The sequence below is a fragment of the Eleginops maclovinus genome, chromosome 24 (genome assembly GCF_036324505.1).
Source record: "Eleginops maclovinus isolate JMC-PN-2008 ecotype Puerto Natales chromosome 24, JC_Emac_rtc_rv5, whole genome shotgun sequence".
Lineage (NCBI taxonomy): Eukaryota > Metazoa > Chordata > Actinopteri > Perciformes > Eleginopidae > Eleginops > Eleginops maclovinus.
This window is the reverse complement of record NC_086372.1, coordinates 6672927-6691062: the sequence shown is the minus strand read 5'-3', so window position 1 is coordinate 6691062 and position 18136 is coordinate 6672927.

Here is an 18136-nt window from a genome sequence, read left to right as displayed (position 1 = left end):
TTAACATAGAGACAGTTCTCCGTTAGTCATCCTGAAAATTGTTTTAGAAGCCCCGATGTTTTGCACCCACAAATAAAATATGTAAAATAAAACCAAGTTGAGATTCATCAGAGGTCAAATCACCCGTCAGTCAACTTTCTCCTTCAATATAAGTTGATGTTACACTTTTTCTATGAGAGAAAATGGGGCCACTGCAGAGTGTAATCTTTCCATCCATCAGTGCTGTCACATGGAATCAAACTGTGCTGCTGCGTTTGAAGTTTCCAAGAAGCATAGATTGGAGAGTAAATAGTAAACTTGAGAATGCGTCTGTCTCCATTTAGCAGTTAATTTACCTCCGGAAACACAGCAACCTATTAAACACCTATTGTTCTGTGAGATCTGCTCTAAACTACAGTGCAATAAAATACAGAGAAGTGTCTTTGGTGCAGGTTTGGCAGTGGAACAACAAAAGGCAAATTAAAGCTAATTAACATCTGTTTCTGGCTCTTCAGCATGATTTAGGCTGTCAGGTTTCCTTCAAGAGCGACCAGACTCGCAGAGGAGGCAGGAAGGAAGCTGTCGTAAATGCAGCACACACAAATCATCAGTCCAGGCGTGTACGTATACAAGCCGAGCCAGACGAAACATGTTTGTATAAGCACGAGGAAAGACACTCTATAAAGTCACATACGGTGATCATACAGGAGCCCGCCAAAGATGCACATTTTAAATGCGAGCTGTACTGATAAATGAGTTATTCATTCCCTCTGCCAGACTGGTACAGAGTGTGCTGTGTGGGTGCATAAAGACAGCATCCCCTGCACTCAAATAATCTTTTCTCAGAAAAAAAAAACAAGGTTAAAAAAGTCAAACGAAAGAAAATTCGGACGGTGTTTGAGAATTGTGAAAAGACTGGAAGAAATTATTAATATGCATTAACAAAAACACAACCCACCAAGGCCGAATGATCCTTAAAGAACCGACTAAAGAGAACACCTAAGAAGATTGTTTTCCTAAACTGATATCACCTATACATTATAAGATCCTTGACATGAGCAAAAGCCTCCATTCATGTTCAATGATATCGCACTGAAGTGTTTATTGTGCATATTTCTGCCTATATGTTTCCTTTTCAATGGCGTGAGTCATCTTTAAAACTCAAATTTTGAAGAATTTGGATTCACAATAGAGGTTTGCAGACATTACAAATGAGTGGGAAGGCAATGTAAAACTGTGATTTACTTTGCCTGATTGCTTAAATTCTTAAACTGCATGCTGACTATTCACCTGTGTGGTAACCTTTCTCCTGGTCCTGCAATCAAAAGGCATTTACATTTTCTTAGGGTGGTTTCAGTCCGACACAGTATGCATCTGTAAAGATACAAGTCAAAAGAGGCCAACTACGGTAAAATTATTATCAAATCAAGAGAAATGTTTTGTTGTCTTTCAAACCAGGCCCTCCTTTACCTCCCTCTGTCCTGAGACGGTTTGCCAGCTCTTCCTAAAGGCTGACGAAAAGTCCTTCTCCTTCATCCTTTCCGAACTCCACTTTATACAATAGCGACCTCCCCAGCCCAGCCTTTCTGGCCAACCAGTTCCTGTCAATTACCAAACAATAACCAAGGGTTAAAGTCCCCAAGCTGAACTATAGCTGTCTGCCATGCCAAGGGTATGCATGCCTAGGTCACCATCTTGCCTTTGCCCCGCTAACAAAACCCAACCCCTCATGCCTTTCCCAGCGAGTGGCAGACCCAAAGGGTAGCGGTTCATGTTGTCCATTTGCCCATCCAAGTACGATGGGTAAAGGCCTGTCCACAAGACATGCTGGAGTTTGTGAATTGGACCGGTTTGGCCACTTCCTTGGGACCAGTTTGCTTCCAAGAACCGCCTCCTCAACATAGCAAAGAGGTGTGGGTGACCCTCTGAGGTGGATGTCATACTTTTTTTTGGAGGTTTCCTAATGTGGTCAGCTCTGTCAGTAACATCAAGCCCTCAAGACCAAAGCAGACAACACAAGGCGGCCTGATTTTGGGTTCCCTTAGGTGGGCGGAGGCAAAAGAGATGGCTGAGAGAGAGAGATCTCACACACTTCCATTCTCACCGGCATGCAAAAACACATGGGGATGCTAATGTCAGTACACAAGCCAGCATCAAATACGTACAAACACACACACTGGCTTTGCACATACAGTTTCCGACTCCACTGGCTTATCAGCGAGGCAGACAATACCATTCCACATGTAGTGCGATCTATCATTGTGGGCATGGGACTGCATTACAAGGCTTTAGATTGTGGACTAGATGGCCCTCTCAAGGGGAAGGAGCGGATTGTGCCAGAACCGTGGAAGCAGGGCAGAGCTGCATAGCCAGGCAGCCGAAATGAAAGCCGGCTCGGGCCTCTTGGATCTCACTCTTCTTTTTCTTCTTTCTATCTCTCTTTCCATCCCGTCGCACCTCTCCGGTTCACTCTTGCTCTCTCTGCCATAAAGGGAAGATCGTGCTTGAGTGAAAAGGCGATGTCGGAGGGGCCGGGCTCTGCGGATATAATGATTGAGGGGAGATTTCTGATAAGCATGAAAAGAGGGGGGGAATATAAAAGAAGGCCGTCATTGATGGTGACGGGGGCGGCAATGGGCTCGCGTCTAATTAAAAGTTTGCCCTTGGTGGAAGTGGAATTTTAAAAAGTGTTGCAAGGGAAGAATTGCACCATGGACAACATGCAGCCGTAGTATTTAAAAGCACTGAAGTGTATTGACGCAGATGCTGATTGTAATATAGATTAAGGGGATTCATGAAAGAAATCCACTATCCAGATGATAGAATGCACTAGAAGATGTAATTCCCTACTTCAATGGCAATAGGTAAGGTTTATATTTACAGACACTCCTGGGTGATTAGGAAAACATTCAACATGCCAACATCTGCTATCACAGCTCCCATTATGAGAACAAAAAGACATTTGAAATCCATTGACTTATTTCTTTAAACGTTAACCGTTTTGTTCAGCTAGAGTTCAACACGCTTTAATACAAAGTGACAGTGAGACTCCGCAGCCAACCGCTGTGTTCAATTTGGCATACAGACGCAGAATAATTGCAATTTAAATCACAAACAAATCCCCATTTATTTTTGTGAAATTACAGCAAAAAAAACACAGTGCATTCAGTCATCTCCATAGACTTTATCTCTAGCCGATTTCTAAATGCTAAGTAATACAGCAATCGTAGGCGTCTTCAGTTTTAAAGGCATGCATAAGCAATATCTGCTTGTGAATAATTGAAGATTGCCTAACGGTCGAAACAATATTGTTCCACTTAGGATGCAAGCTTACCTGGTGTTATTACAGAAAATATATCGGATCAGTGCAGGAAAAAGGGCCGGAATGAATCGATCGCTCTGCTCTTTGTGGTAAGACAACGCAATGATGGAAAAAATGGCTGAGAGTGGATGCTTAAAAGCAGGGGGAAAGTTTGTTTGACTGTGATTGCTGGTGTTTATACTACTTAGCAGGGATCCATTCTTTCTTATTAGGATGTTTAACATCTCAAAAGCTGGCAGCTCATCTTCTTAAATGGTATATTTAAGGTAATCCTTCTAAGTGTTTGAAGACATTGGAAACAATTGCACCTTCTCTCTGCATTTCTATGAATCATCAGTTTTTAATACCTTTCTAAAGTCACTTTCTTGTTCTTGTTTTGCACACTTATTGTGAGGAAGCAAACACTCCCTCACTAACATGTGTTTCTTTGTTAAGAAAGGTAGGCAAATGTTCTAGAACAGTTGTCTTTATTTAAGTTAAAGTTCATAGTACACATTTACATAGGCAAATAACGATGCTATGTATTTAAATGCAATTGATTTAAAAAAGCCACACCTTGGCAATATGATTTACCATCTCCTTTGTTAAGACCTGGAGGCCATCTTGTGCCAGTGCTCAAAGGGGGAGCACACCTCCGAACTGCTGCTTATATGTGTCCTGGGTAGGTGGAGTCTTGGCTATGGTTGGTCTAAAATGTGTGTGATGTAAGGTGTGCCAATTAAGTTGAAAAACTATCCGTTTTGTTAAGATCTTGTTCGTTTTGAATGTACAGTGTTTTGTAAGGTCAGATAATGAATGTACTTAGGCCATGAGGATTTTGTTGAATGTTGAAAATAATGTTTATTTTTGTTTAACTCTTCACTACCCTTTCAGAGCCATGACCCGGTTGGCCAGACTAATCCGGGCAATCAGCTATAAATGACTGGGAAGCGAAGGGAGAGGGGGCATTTGTTTCCTGGTTGGTGAAAGAGCAGTACCTACGGAAAGAGCATATGACGTTATGCAATTGATGTTCCAGTTCTTGTGAAAGGCTAGGAAATAAAAGGGCCTGGTTTTTGGTGGAAGGAAACCCTTTCTTGTTGTGATGTTTTTTCACCTGCACCTCACATTGCAACACTTATCATTACTGTTTCAGCAGTTTCTTGGTCATTTTCAGGTCCGGCATTATTCCATAGATCTATCATTTAAATGTAGGGTTAGTGTTACAACGTACGCTTTATTTGTCTTGTTTTGTCAACGCAGTTTTTACATCAGATTTACAGATTATACCCATTTAGAGGAAATACATGCTAACAAAGAAAGTTGTAGGCTGTCTCTTGGACTTGAATGCTCCGATTTGCTAAATGAGCTCTACAGCATCGCAGCGTGCCCTTTTGACCTTCATGTTAAAGTTTCTGCTTCCAAGGCTGTTTAAAAATAGAGAATAACCCTCCAGCTACTCGAGTTCCTTGTTGGCTTTTATTCACACCCTCATCCTCACAATGCAAACTGGTTTATTAAACCACGATGCTAATTTTAACCGGGGTTTGAGGATACTATTGCATAAAACTGTTTTTCAAAGAGGATCATTAAATCTCTTGAGTTTGAAACTTGAGATAGTGAAGAGGAAAACTGTGAGGTCCTTTCACAGACATTGCAGAGAGGATAAATATCAGTATCATTTCGGAGAGGTCATTTTCTATCTTATATGTTAGATAATTAGTTCTGCTCACATATTCATCCTTTCAATGCTGGAATACTTTTCACATATTCCTTTTATGAAGAAGATTCAACTTTATTGTCATTGCACAGAGTACAAGTACTAGGACAACGAAATGCGGTCTCTGCATTTGACCCATCCTAGTGTTAGGAGCAGTGGGCTGCCATTATGTACGGCGCCCGGGGAGCAGTGTAGGTAACCAGTGTCTTGCTCAGGGACTTGGTCTTTCGGGGACTTGAATTGGTGACCTTCCAGTTCCCAGGCCAAGCCCCTATGGACTTCGCCACCACCGCCCTTTTATCATCATATGTTTATGACTAAGCTACAATCAAAGTTAAAGTAGCATGTTTTAGTATTTATTATAAAGACATTAACACAAAAACCACTCTGTGTTTCTGCCTAAAACATCAGGAATGTGTGGGTTGATCAGATTTGATTGACGACAGATGCAAATGACCCACAGACTATAATCATATCCATGTTTAAACACTGCTAAAACATATTTTCAATGTAAATACATAACCAAAAAATATCTAACTTTCCAAGAAAACACAGAAACATATTGGATTGCGGCGCCTTTATGATTTTAAATAGTTAAAATTAAACAAAAGGAGTGTTCACAATAAGCCACAATGCAGGTTTTCTATTAATTTGCCATGTGATAACAAGACCCAATCATGCATTTGAAGGGTTTTCCCGCACTAATAAACAACAACAGCCATAGCTTGATTACGCATAACACTGAAACAAAGAGCTATCAGTGTCATACAGACATCCATGATGCCACATTTTGAGAGTGCGAATGGTCAAACAGGACCACCTGCTGCGCAGACGAACAGAGTGATTCATGTTTTACTCAGTCACACAGAGAACTCCACACCTTTAGTGAGTCATACTTAAGTGTGGGTGACGCAAGAACAGAGGATAAAAAACAATGATTTTAATCTTGTTATTGATTTCACAACCATCCTGCTTGTCGTGCAACAGAGCTCCATCTAAAGAGGTGGCGCCAGGGCAATGGTTTGTTCCCACTCCTCCGCAGAAATGACTACAATCTTGAAGAAGGCCTCTTTGCGGCAGACGTGGGAATTTCCAATCAGTAGGCACTTTTCTCTGATTTAATGAGGTGGAATTATGAGCAGGTATATCACTGTTTTTCCCCCCACGTCTTGATCATATCATCCTAGCAACAGGAAAGCCAACCCCCCTATGACCATGGCTTTCAACCGAACCCCGCTGATTATCATCACATGTTCTTAAGGCAGAGAACAGAAATTGCAACCGCCCACTGTAACAGCCTGTCTCCACACACTTAGAAGTGTGAGGCTTTGAATTTATCCATCTGCTACGAGCTCTGGTGGTTAGTTTGCTGCCTCCATTCTCGAGCCATCATTTATGTCACCATACATAAGACACTGTGAAACCTTTGGCCTGTGTGTCATGGTGAAATCAAGTTGGAATCTGAAAGTGTTAGGGTATTTTCCTCTAGTCCCTTGCTTTTACTAAGAAAACAAGTTGATAGTGGACTTCATTATTGCTTCAGCTGTGGCAAGTTTTAGTTAAGGAACATTTTTCTCTGGGCGTGCTATTTAAAAACAAAGTTTCAGTCAAAGAAGTGGTTATCAAGATAGAATATGCCCAACAGGTCCAACATGCGGTATCTATAATTACATTATATTTATATCTTGAAGCGAATGGTAAAATATATAAGACTCGAACGCCATTACATTTAGATTTCTTATAGGGGCCCTATTATGCTCATTTTAAGGATTTATAATTGCACTGTGTGCCTCGACTGGGACATGTTACCAGAGGTGGGAAGTAACTAAGAACATTTACTCGAGTTCTGTACTTGAGGAACTTTACTTCAGTGTTATGCTACTTTGTACTTCTATTCCACTACAATTCAGAGGTAAATGGTGTACTTTTACTCCACTACATTTATTTAACCGTTAGTTCCCTGTTACCATCTCTTATGTTAACGGGTCGGTTTTGACCCGTGTTTTAATTTAGTTGTAAAATACACTAAAAACAATGATCTATCATCCAATTTGTTTCTCATCTCTTGGTTACCTTGTTAGGCTTCCTTATCCATAAAAATATTGGTTTTAATATTTTTGGTGTGGGCCCCTGGGCCTTTTTTTTGTCAGTATACCCCTCGATTTCAATGAAATAAAAATATAAATAAAAAAAATAAATAACATAAATATAACAAAATATAGATTTTCAAGGTCAAACAAACAACAACCAATCAAGCAAATCAAACCAATAGAAATCAATTACTAGTTCCAACTATAATAAAAAACAAAATCACAGTAAAAGTCTCTGTGTGCAAGAACATGCATGTGTATGTGTGTGTGTTTAGATGCATGTGTGGCAAAAAGTGACACTTTTAGTGTGTTCTTTGCCGAGATATTTGTTGCAGTTGAAGCACAATACATTTGTCTTTCTGTCCTTACTGCTTGGGCAGACCTGACACCTCTTTTTTTTAGAGTCAGGTGGCCTGAGTGGGGTTGTGGTTGTGGCTGTTGTGGATGATGTTGAGGCAGGGCTGTCTGAGGAGGATGCTGGCGTGGACGGAGTTCTAGGTGAGCTCTGCAGCTGTCTGACCAAGGTTGCAGCATCTGGGTCTCGGGGCACCCGTTCCCTTCGCTCAATGTGTGGCTTGACAAGGGAATTTCCCAGCTCCTCAAGAAACATTCTCCGCTTGTTTTTTTTGGTTGAGTTCCATCCTTGGTGGATGTGGGTCCACAACACAAATGCATTACATGCAGACACATCAAGGATGTTGTAAAACACAACCATTGGCCATCTCCTGGTCATTCGCTGGCAAGTGTAGGTGGCAGTCAGCTTGTCCACTCCTCCTTTGTTTTTGTTATAGTCGAGGATAATTGTGGGCTTTATGTCACTTCTTGATGACAGCTGCATCTTTGTGAAGAGTAGACATAAGTATCACATTCCGGGCGTTTTTTGGACAATATGAGACAACAGTGGTGGTGTCTGTAAAAGCAAACTTTGTGGAAAGTGCAGCCCTGTCCTTCACCTGCAAGATTTCAGCAGGCAGCTCAGGTTTATTTTTTCTTCACTGTGCCCACCATGGTAAGTTTCCTCCTGAGAAGTTCTTGTCCAAGGTCATAGCTGGTAAAAAAAATTGTCACAAGTGATATTGTGACCCTGCAGTCCAGTAGTCATATCGAGGACCACACGTTTTCCTTGGTTTTTCTCAGGGATTTCACTCGCAGCTTTGCCTGTGTAAATCTGTAGATTCCAGGCATAGCTGTTTTTTTCCTCACAGGCTGCCCAGATTTGTATGCCGTACTTCCCTGGCTTACTGGGTATGTATACATCTGGCCCTGGGTTGAACATCAGTGGAAGGAGCTGCACCCATCTCTCCCAGACATCCCTGATGGGGGCAAGCTTGTCAGATATTGCTCTGGTATCTCTGTTGTCAAATCTGAGGACTCTTGATATCATGTGAAAGGTCTGAAGTGACATTGTTGCCCGGAAAATATTTCTGCCTGTCGATGCGTCCCACAGACTATCGGTGGCCTCATTGCAGGATCTGTACACTCCAGCAAGAAGAAGAACACCAATATAAGCATCCAGGTATTCCTCATCAATGTCTTTCCACATGCTGCCATGGACTTTTTTTCCTTCAAGGTTTGTCATAGCGATGATGACTCTTTTTAGTGACAATGGCATAAATAGCTCAAAACATGTCTTGATGTCGCTGACTCTCATCACAGCAAACCTTGTGATTCCAGGGGTCATTTTGATGACATTTGCAGCAGCTGCCCTGCCATGTACATCAGGAGGTACTGAGCTCCAACAGATCTTACCATTTTTGGACTTGGATCTTTCAGCGGGAGCAGCTTCAGCACCGGTGACCTCCTCATCAGACTCATCAGATGTGTCTGTGTCTTCTGGATGATACGCCACATTGTCTTCCTCCTCAGAAACCTGCGCATCCGAATCACTATGCTGCTCTGTGTCCTCTCCCTCATTTTCACCAAAAATATTATCCAGAACTGGGCTCACTGAAAATCTTCTTCTCATTTTTGCATGCTACAAATTGGAGATGTGCACTCTGCAAGTCACCAATTCTATACTGAATTGGCCTCACATTTCTGGACATGCAGTCTTTGTTTGTTTTGTTTTTGTGCAGGTATACTGGAAAACAAGGCAAAATGAGAATCCCCTAAAGCTCACATGATTGGGAGAGGAGATTGGGAGAGATTTGGAATAATGGTGTGAAATATAATTTCTTCTGAGTTTCTAAGACACATAGTATTGGTTTGAATCATACCGAGGCCTTTCCTCATATATAATTAGGAGTTTAAATCATAGTGTGTTTATTCACAGTGATGCAATTTTCTAACCTGAGGGAGAATGAGAGGCTGTCCTTAGGAAAAAAATCTCCAGTGACTGACATTGAGTCCTTTTCTTTTTATTAAACTGGCTGCAGTATCGGGGAAAATAAGGGTTCTCTCTCTATTTTTCGACTTTGAGAATGATGGCTCTAAATTTTCTTTCTTTAAAGGTTATTTTTATGGCCTTTCCTCGACTGCACACCAAATAGACTTGTGACATGACATATGTGTTTGTCTGCTGAACCATGCCCTGACTTCCAGCGGGCTGTGTGAGACCCATGCGCTGAATCCCAATGTCCTCATCCGTCCTCCTGCATTAATTCTCCTATACGGGTCGAGGTGAAGCCAAATTAAATGATTGACTGGCCTGATTGATGAGGCTGATTAAACTCCAATCATCATTTACATGGCTGTCATTTTAACCAACTTCATTTACCAATAGAAGAATACGACTTAAATAAATATGATGATGGACTAGATCCTCAATCCGCAGTGTAGATTTTTTGGAAAGAGGAGGAAAAGAACACATTAATATTACATTAAGGCATTTGGCTGACACTTTTATCCAGATCGACTCTCAATGACTACTAGAGTTGAAAATAAATGAGGACATTTAATCCCTTCATAAGTTTAGAGGTTATAAAATGTAGTTTTGATGAAGGGGTTTGGTGAAATACTTTCCCCAAGCCTGCCTTCATAAAGACTGAGAGACGCTTAATACATCACGCAATGCGGCTTTCTCCTGGGATATTTTGAAATGGAAGATGTGAGCAGAGTAATATCTGCAAAAAATGAATACAATAATACACAAGTGTTACATTCAGCGAGGGTTGAAATGATAAGAATGCCAGTTGAATATATTTTCTTATTAAAAGATCCTGAGACGAGCGGAGCAATCCACCCACCTAACTAGACGTGGAAATGGAAATTAAATTCAGGTGTCAGTTTTGATCAGTAATGGTAAATTAGCTGCTATTTCATGGCTTGCAGTAGCAGTCTATAGATCAGAGGTTTTCATTGTGAGCCCCTCTCAGGCAAGTTGAGACAACTGAACCACCCCAAGCCTTTTTATTTTTCAGTTCGGAAGTATTGTTTGGAAAATAGGCCCCATGAAAAGTATGCTGAATGAACTATCAGCTGTTTCCTGTTAGCAATGTAACGATGGATGTACACGACACCATCCCTAGATCAGGTTTACAGTGAAGAAAACCTGAAATGTGAAGATTCTTAAGGAAGTTCTGCAGTTATATTGGGCATCTTTTGTCTAAGAGGTTTAGCAATGACTGGAATTATTCCAAATCTAGGATTTTGGTGGAAATCTGAAAGAAATCTGAAGTTAATGCAAAAGATTACCAGCAGATGTGTTCTTCAACATGCCATTTCTGTGTAGATTTTGTCTATAAAATGAATCACAAAAGAGGATCTATTTTTGCATGGCGAATGTAAACTGTATTTGACAAGAAACTGACAAACTGTGATTACGGTAATTGCGTACGAAGCTCATAATTATCATAGCGGGGGACAAGGAGAGTTAAAAACAAATTATTCACATTTTCACATGTTGCTTGGTGAGATATTAGCACAACACAAAAATATATATATATAAATAACAAAGCATTTGATTGATCCTGCTCGGAAAGGCGATGATTACACCTTTAAATGTGGTTGCTAATTTGGACAGCAGCCCTTTTTCGTGCCTCTTTGTCATCCTCACAATGCAATCTGACTGACCCTGGTTACATCAATAGCTTAACGGTATGATCATATTAAATACCACATAAAGCTGCTGTTTCAGGGGTCCAAGTCATAGCTTTAGTGGAAGTAGTTAGTCTGATTAATGAGGTTTTGATCTTTCTCCAAAGCAAGAATGCATTTAAGTGGCTCATTCCTGCCTAATGATAGGCTAGCTGTGTGATGCTTTATAATGTTGCAGTAGTCACACGCTATTGTCTCCACTGAGTCGTCATTATGAAGTTGGAAAAATGTGTCAAGTTGACCTTTAAAAATGAAGCAAAGAAGGAAATCAAACAGGAACAAACAGACATGCAACTCTCTCCTGTCTAGGTTTTATTTTTTTAAGTTTCGGTTTAATCAAGAGGCAGTGCTGTCAGGAAGCAACCGAGTGCCATAACAGCTGTCATCACTTCCTGAAGGTGAGAAGCAAGGGATTGTCTGCACCGCTATTGTCTGCAGGGCCCTCGATTTCCATTAACATTCATTAGGCAGGAGCGATTTCATACAGGAAAACATTAAAAACCTCTAAGGTCTGTTTTCAAAGAAGACGTTAAGTACTTGCCGGTACTTACGGTTAGGAGCCACTTGAAAAAAACATCCAGGGAGGAGGACATTGTGTTCCTGCTTTTGTTTGCTTTCAATAAAGGGAACTGTGTTTACGTGAATTTGTTTATTTTAACCACTTTTAATCAAATCTGGCTCCTTAAAAGATTGTGTGTATATTTAACATACTCACTTATATGCTTTCTGCTTCCAATTGCAGAGCCACTGTAAATTGAAAAAAAGTGCATTACCAGGTCAGTGAACTTGAGATTTTACCTCTAATGAGCATGGAATTATTACCATTTCTTTACTTAATTAGCAAAAACCACAGCTCTCCCTGATTATTTACATGCTATTACTTATATTATACTGTTCTGCTGAGGTTAGAAGCTCACTCTATGGTGCTAGCAAGAACATGTTGTAAGGTTCAGTCTAAAATGAGAAAAGATTTATAATGAAAAGTGAGATATGATTTAATTTTGAACTATCCAAATGCAAGGGTTAGGCTTAAGTTTAGCAAGGAGAAGTCCCCACATTCAAATAAGAACAGTTCAAGGATTTCATAACAAAAATATGTTGTAATAATAAGCAGCTCATCTTAATCGAGCATAGGAATGGTGGGCTTTGGCACAAATTGTAAAGACGACCTCATAGAGAGTTAATTGTTGAATTCGGAGAAATCGAATGACCATCATTTCATGAAAAAGTTGTCTTGAATTAATGAAAACCTCGACGATTTTGAAGTGAGAGGAATGAAATAGATGTGACTTCGGTTTGCAGCTAGGTCGGATAAGCATGGATGCATTCCAATGGTGTAAAAGTACACATCCATTTTTAATAATGTCCTACACGACAGACAACGCCATAGGGAGACTTTCTTTTTCACCAGACACTGCTGCAGTGGTACTCTTATCCAGAGGGCAGAGTGTCAAACAGGTGGTTGAGCGGCTGGTCATGGATGGCAGCGCTCTACGTTGCCCTTTTTCTGGCTCTGGAGTTAGGATCTTAAATAAAGGGCAGCTGGAGGCCCTCTTCTCTCTGGGCGATAGACGCTCTCGCAATAGAATAAAGAAATACTGAGAAAAACAGCTGCACATGCTGACCCTCATGTCCATTGAATTACACCATGCTTGCACACACTTTTTACCATCTCAGAGTGGTTTAAAAGCAAGTATAAGAAACAGGTTTTAAGGTCTCACGAAGGTGTTTCATATAATAGAGACATCAATCATTTAAAAAAGAATAAATTGAGTTTTATATAAATATATATATATATATCTGACCAGGGTTAACTCTTTTCTTGACGCCGTTGCCTCGATGGTTCAGTGCACCACCACACAAACTTTGTTCACCAGGAAATACCCACACGTTGTTTATATTTACTGTAAACTCATACAGTACATAAATTACTGCCAAGCAAGCATCAGGAATGTTCAACACACATAAACCTTCATAGGATTCTCTTTTTTCTCACCTCAGAAGACTTACTCTTGGGATTTTGTTCTCAAGTCTGGGGCCTTTGAAGCTATTTTTGACTTGCTCAACCTACTTTTGCAATGACATTCACATTTTTGCTCTCTTTTCCCTTTTTTGAGCCAATAATCCCTCTTGACACAACCTTTGGTCCATTTTTCAGGGGCTTAGGAAGCTCAGAGTCGACTATGAGAGGTTGTTGTGGTTTGTCACGCTGACTGTGGGTCTACAGAGTCAACTACCTTTATGATTTCCACCTCTGCAGAAGAAGGAATGCTTTCCACTAGGTTTTTCTGTCTGTATGTATGGTTAGGGTTAAACTACTGGTTTATTTTTGGAAGGGTAAAGTGTCAGCAAAGGACTTACTGGGTACGAGTCACAGGGTGGACTCAAGTGGTCTTTTACTGTCCTTTACATTGTGAAGTGTTGCTCTGAGCAGATACAACAAATCCTCTATGTACTGGCCTTGTTAATTCCAAATTACCCAACATTGGAAGAACAACATCCAAATTCCGGGAATGGGACTGTCCTAAGAGCATGTGAATACACCATTGGACTTGTCAAAGGTCTTTGCTTTCCGAAGTCATTTTCGATGTTTGGCTGTTTTTCTGACTGATCCAAAAAGTGATTGATGTAAAGAATGAATACAAATTTCAACCTTATGCATAGTTGGACACAAAACATGGTCAGTATTGAGTATGAGAGGGACAAAACAGTGTATGAAAGAAATGGAAAAAGCATTTGTTCTTAGAATAACAACCTAAAAACAAAAGCAAATACTGTGTAAAAATGAACAGAACAATACATTAGTCTATCTTGGTGCAACAGCCATGAATTAGCATGATTAGCTTTACATTGCTGCCACAACGCTCCAGTGTACTGAGTATTTTAATAATGCCATCCCGACTGACTTCTGGATAAAGCTGCTTGGAGAGTTCATTTAAACAGAAAATGTGACAGCTGCTGTCATTATAAATTCATTGGGAGTCAATTAAGTCAGTGAATCAATTAGCAGAATGAACACTATGTATGTGATATCTTCTTAATTACTTGCTAACGCTGTATGTCCTCACGCCATGTGGTCCCTCTGTCTGCTGCTTTTCGCTCTGCCATTAGAGGAGGGAGGCATCAATGCCAGCAGAATAACCCCGGCTATCGGCTCCCTGTGAAGCCAGTTGGGAGATGTGACAGAAAGAGAGGGAAAGGGAGAAAGCGGGGGATGCCACACTCCTCTTTTACAGTAGATCCAGTCTTCTTTCTGCTCCCCCCCCTCCCACTACTTCCTAGTCTTTGTGTTTCCTCCTGCCGAGTTTCATTTTGCAGAGTGTTAGCTCTGCCTTGGGGAGCGCTGCAACGTGCTGAGGCCACGTGCTGGCGGCCACCTCACACCACAGACCTTGACCTCACACCACCCTCCTTCAGCCTCCCCCCAATCCCCCCGGCAGTGTTCCCTTATCCCTCCTCTGTCCTCCATCCTCCCACCCCAGACAAATGTTCTTCTCCTCCCTCCCCTGCAATCCAAAAATGTTTTTCTCCCAAACTGTCCCACTTATTCCCCCTTCTCTCTTCCTCTTTCCGCCTTTATTCTTCTTCTATCCATCTTCGTAGTCAGAGCGCATCGTGCTCTCACTGGCAGTGAGGGGCCGTCTGCCTGTGACTGGAATCCCTCATTACGCTCCCAAACGTTACAAATCAACAAAGACACACTCACACTGCAAGGTGAGACTTGTAGTATCTTGGGAATTGACTTATATTCCTCATCTCTTCCCTACTTTTTCCCTACATGAAGATGGCACACAGGAAGATGGAAATAATTGGTATTATGTGACGAATGATGATGTACGGTGAGAATTTACAACTGTAAAAGACTCCAGGCTTAAGTGATAAATGCAGAACGAGCGATTGTCATTTAATTGACAAAATGCTGCTCTAGAGTCATACTTTGCATACTAATCAATACAAATGTTGTGTTCAGGGACTTCCAAAGAATAGTGCACGTGGATACTCATTTACTGGTGCAAAGCAGGCTAACAGATTTGACATATTTAATTAGCACCTATAGCGTTGTGTTCTGCTCTCCTGGGCGACTCATACATCGTATTTTCATCCGTTTAATTAACGCCGGTGGAACCTCGACTGATTGTTTTTATGGCTCACTCTCATTACCTATCTCCGCACTGATCTCTGTCACATGCACTGGTAATGGCATGCATGCAGTGTTATTACTGTGTGGCATTCTCCATGTATCACAGGAGAATTTGGCCCTCTTTTGTGGGGGGAAAATGCAGTTTGACTTGTGATTACATTTTGTATCTAGAGAAAGGTTCCAGCTCGCTTGCTTTCATAATTTAGCAATAACAGCAGCGGAGGAAAAAAAAAGCCACATGATTTAGACGTCTGAAACTTAAGGAATAACTTTTGTGGATGTTTACCTTTTGGGCATTTTTCTTTTTTGATATCTGCAAAATGCCCTTGAAAGCTGAGACCGGCTTTGCTGATTATATCTCTCCTCACTTGATGAGTCAAGTATGAATGTGTGTGTGCAAACCTGGCCTAGTTTCCTCCCCACAAACACATATCCTTAACTGAGTAATGCCACAGTATAAACCCAGAGCTCACACAGAATTAAAGATGCATGCCAAGTGACGCAGCTCGCCTGTCACATATTCGAGCATATTTCCCTGATTGCTCTGTGAGATATCTATAGGCTCACAGCCCTTTTTTTTTACTCCTGCAGCTTAAGCTGGCTGGCAGCTCGCACACACTGACACTCACAAACACACACAGATAGAGACATGCAGACGCGAGCACCCGTGCACACTTCTAAAGAGCTGCAGGAAGGCAGAGGCCGATCACATCATGCAAATCGCTGTCGCTTGGTGGGACGTGCACGGCATTAGAAAAAGAAGTGACGGATAGAGGAGAGCAGGGAGGGAGGAAAAAAGACGGAGGAGGGAGCAAGGGTGCGAGACTTAAAGGCTGTTTTTCGAAAAGCTTTGGTGTTCTTGACCCCCATCGGTTCCTCTTCACGCTTGCCTGGCCATGGGACGGAGTGTGTGACATGCCGTCCGACACCTCAAAGGTCAACAAGATAAGCATATGGCCTTTGTGATAATGGAAGTAGAGGCAAATAAGTATGTCCGCCTGTGTATGCACCTTAAGTCCCCCCTCTTCCTCTCCGCTGGTCACAGGCTACAGGTGGCTAGCAAGGTGACACGGCATCTTGTTGTCGGAACAGGAACCGGCCATATGCTTGGGCTTCTGTACAAAGCTGTTTTCCATGGCAAGCATATGTCTGTGCCAAAAGTTGCCGCTACATCGGTGAACTTGTTTACTTTATTGTTGTCAGCGTTTGCTTTCTTTATCCGCGGACATCTGCAGTGACTGTGCAAAATTAAAGGACGGCGCAAGATCAATATAGGTTTAACAAAGTTTCAAACCAAAGAAATGTGACTTTTTTTCAAAATGCTGCTTTTATTCTCATCTTCACTTCGAGAGAAGAGCCCTCTTCCCATAGAATTATTTAGGTTTAGATATCAACAACACTCCTCTTTGTAAAATAGTAAAATATGCCATCTGTTCCTACATTGCAAATATACAAAATCAGTGGAGCTTAGGCAGCTAATTTATCCAAAATGTTGCTCTTACAGTCTGGGAATTACATTCGCAGCCAAATGATTCCTCCTGCATTGCAGCACTTTCTCCAGTGAGCGATGGCTCTTTAACAAGCTCCTCTAAATAGCACGAAGGATCCCCAGGCTTAATGATGACTGCTATCACACACCGATCCAACAGGTGAGGTCGGGATTGCAGTTAGGACCCAGCTTGGGCAAAGTCACCTTAATCATATAAAGTGCTTGTTACCATGAAGGTAGCACTGGCGTAGAAGTTGTTGTAGACTCAGAAAATATATTTTAGGAAATATATTTTCTGGTAGGCAGCAGATTTTCTAGCAAGTGCGAAATAATGTTATTTCAGTGCAAAACTACACTAAATTTTTAAACTAGGAGCATAAAAGGAAACTATTTTTCAAACTCTGCTCCCCTCATTTTTTAGCTCTAGTGATGTTGTTCGAATTACAGATTCCAGCCCAAGGAGTTAACAATGAAATGATGGAAGTTGACATTTTTGATTTTATTTTCTAAGCTATTGAGAAATGTTTGAAGGTGGAGGAGTAAATTGATGCCATCGACGAGAGCAGAGCAACCTCAGCGGTGAAGGAAAACTAAATGTCTGTGCTTCTCTACTGCTTGTAGATCTTTCTAGGTACTAAATAATTGTTTAAATGGCCAAACAATGCTTCATAAATGCTGGTTTGGGCCACTTATAGTAAAAAAAAAAATGTGATTCTAACAATAGATTGTGTGATTATGGATGAATGGTATGTTAATATACTTTGTGGCATTGTGTCACCTTTAACCAGCATGATTAGCTGATGTGCTTGTTATTTGAAAATGCCTTTATTAGGTTGATATTCATTAGAAGGTATTATACATTTTGCTGAACATGCACGAGGCACACAAAGACAAAAATGATAATATGAATTTGGTTTTAAAAAGTCTAAATTTATCCTGACAGCGCAACTCCCATCAGGCAGGTTAAAAATACCACTGAAGACTGTATTCTGATTTGTGTGATGTGAAATTATGTCCTCATTGTCTGTGTTTTTGTCGAATCTCCTCCCTCTATAATGTCACTACAGTGTCAATGATTTGATGCATTTCAACTCTGGAGGCCGACCATTGGCTCCTTGCTTGTTAAAAGATACATAACATGTTTGTACACACTCCGCGGTCCCATGTGCACCCACCGTGAAGAATTTCCTTCAGATGTGCACACACCTTGTGATGTGACATGAATGCACAGCGGAGATTTTCCATGATCCGCCTTCAGACCTGCAGAACAGGTAGAGCGCGAGCAGCCTTGCTAAATATTAATCTCCTTTTTTTTTTGTTGTCTTATCATTTCAGCGGCTTGTGTGTAATGTTTGGCAGGATGCTGGCAATGCCTCGGATC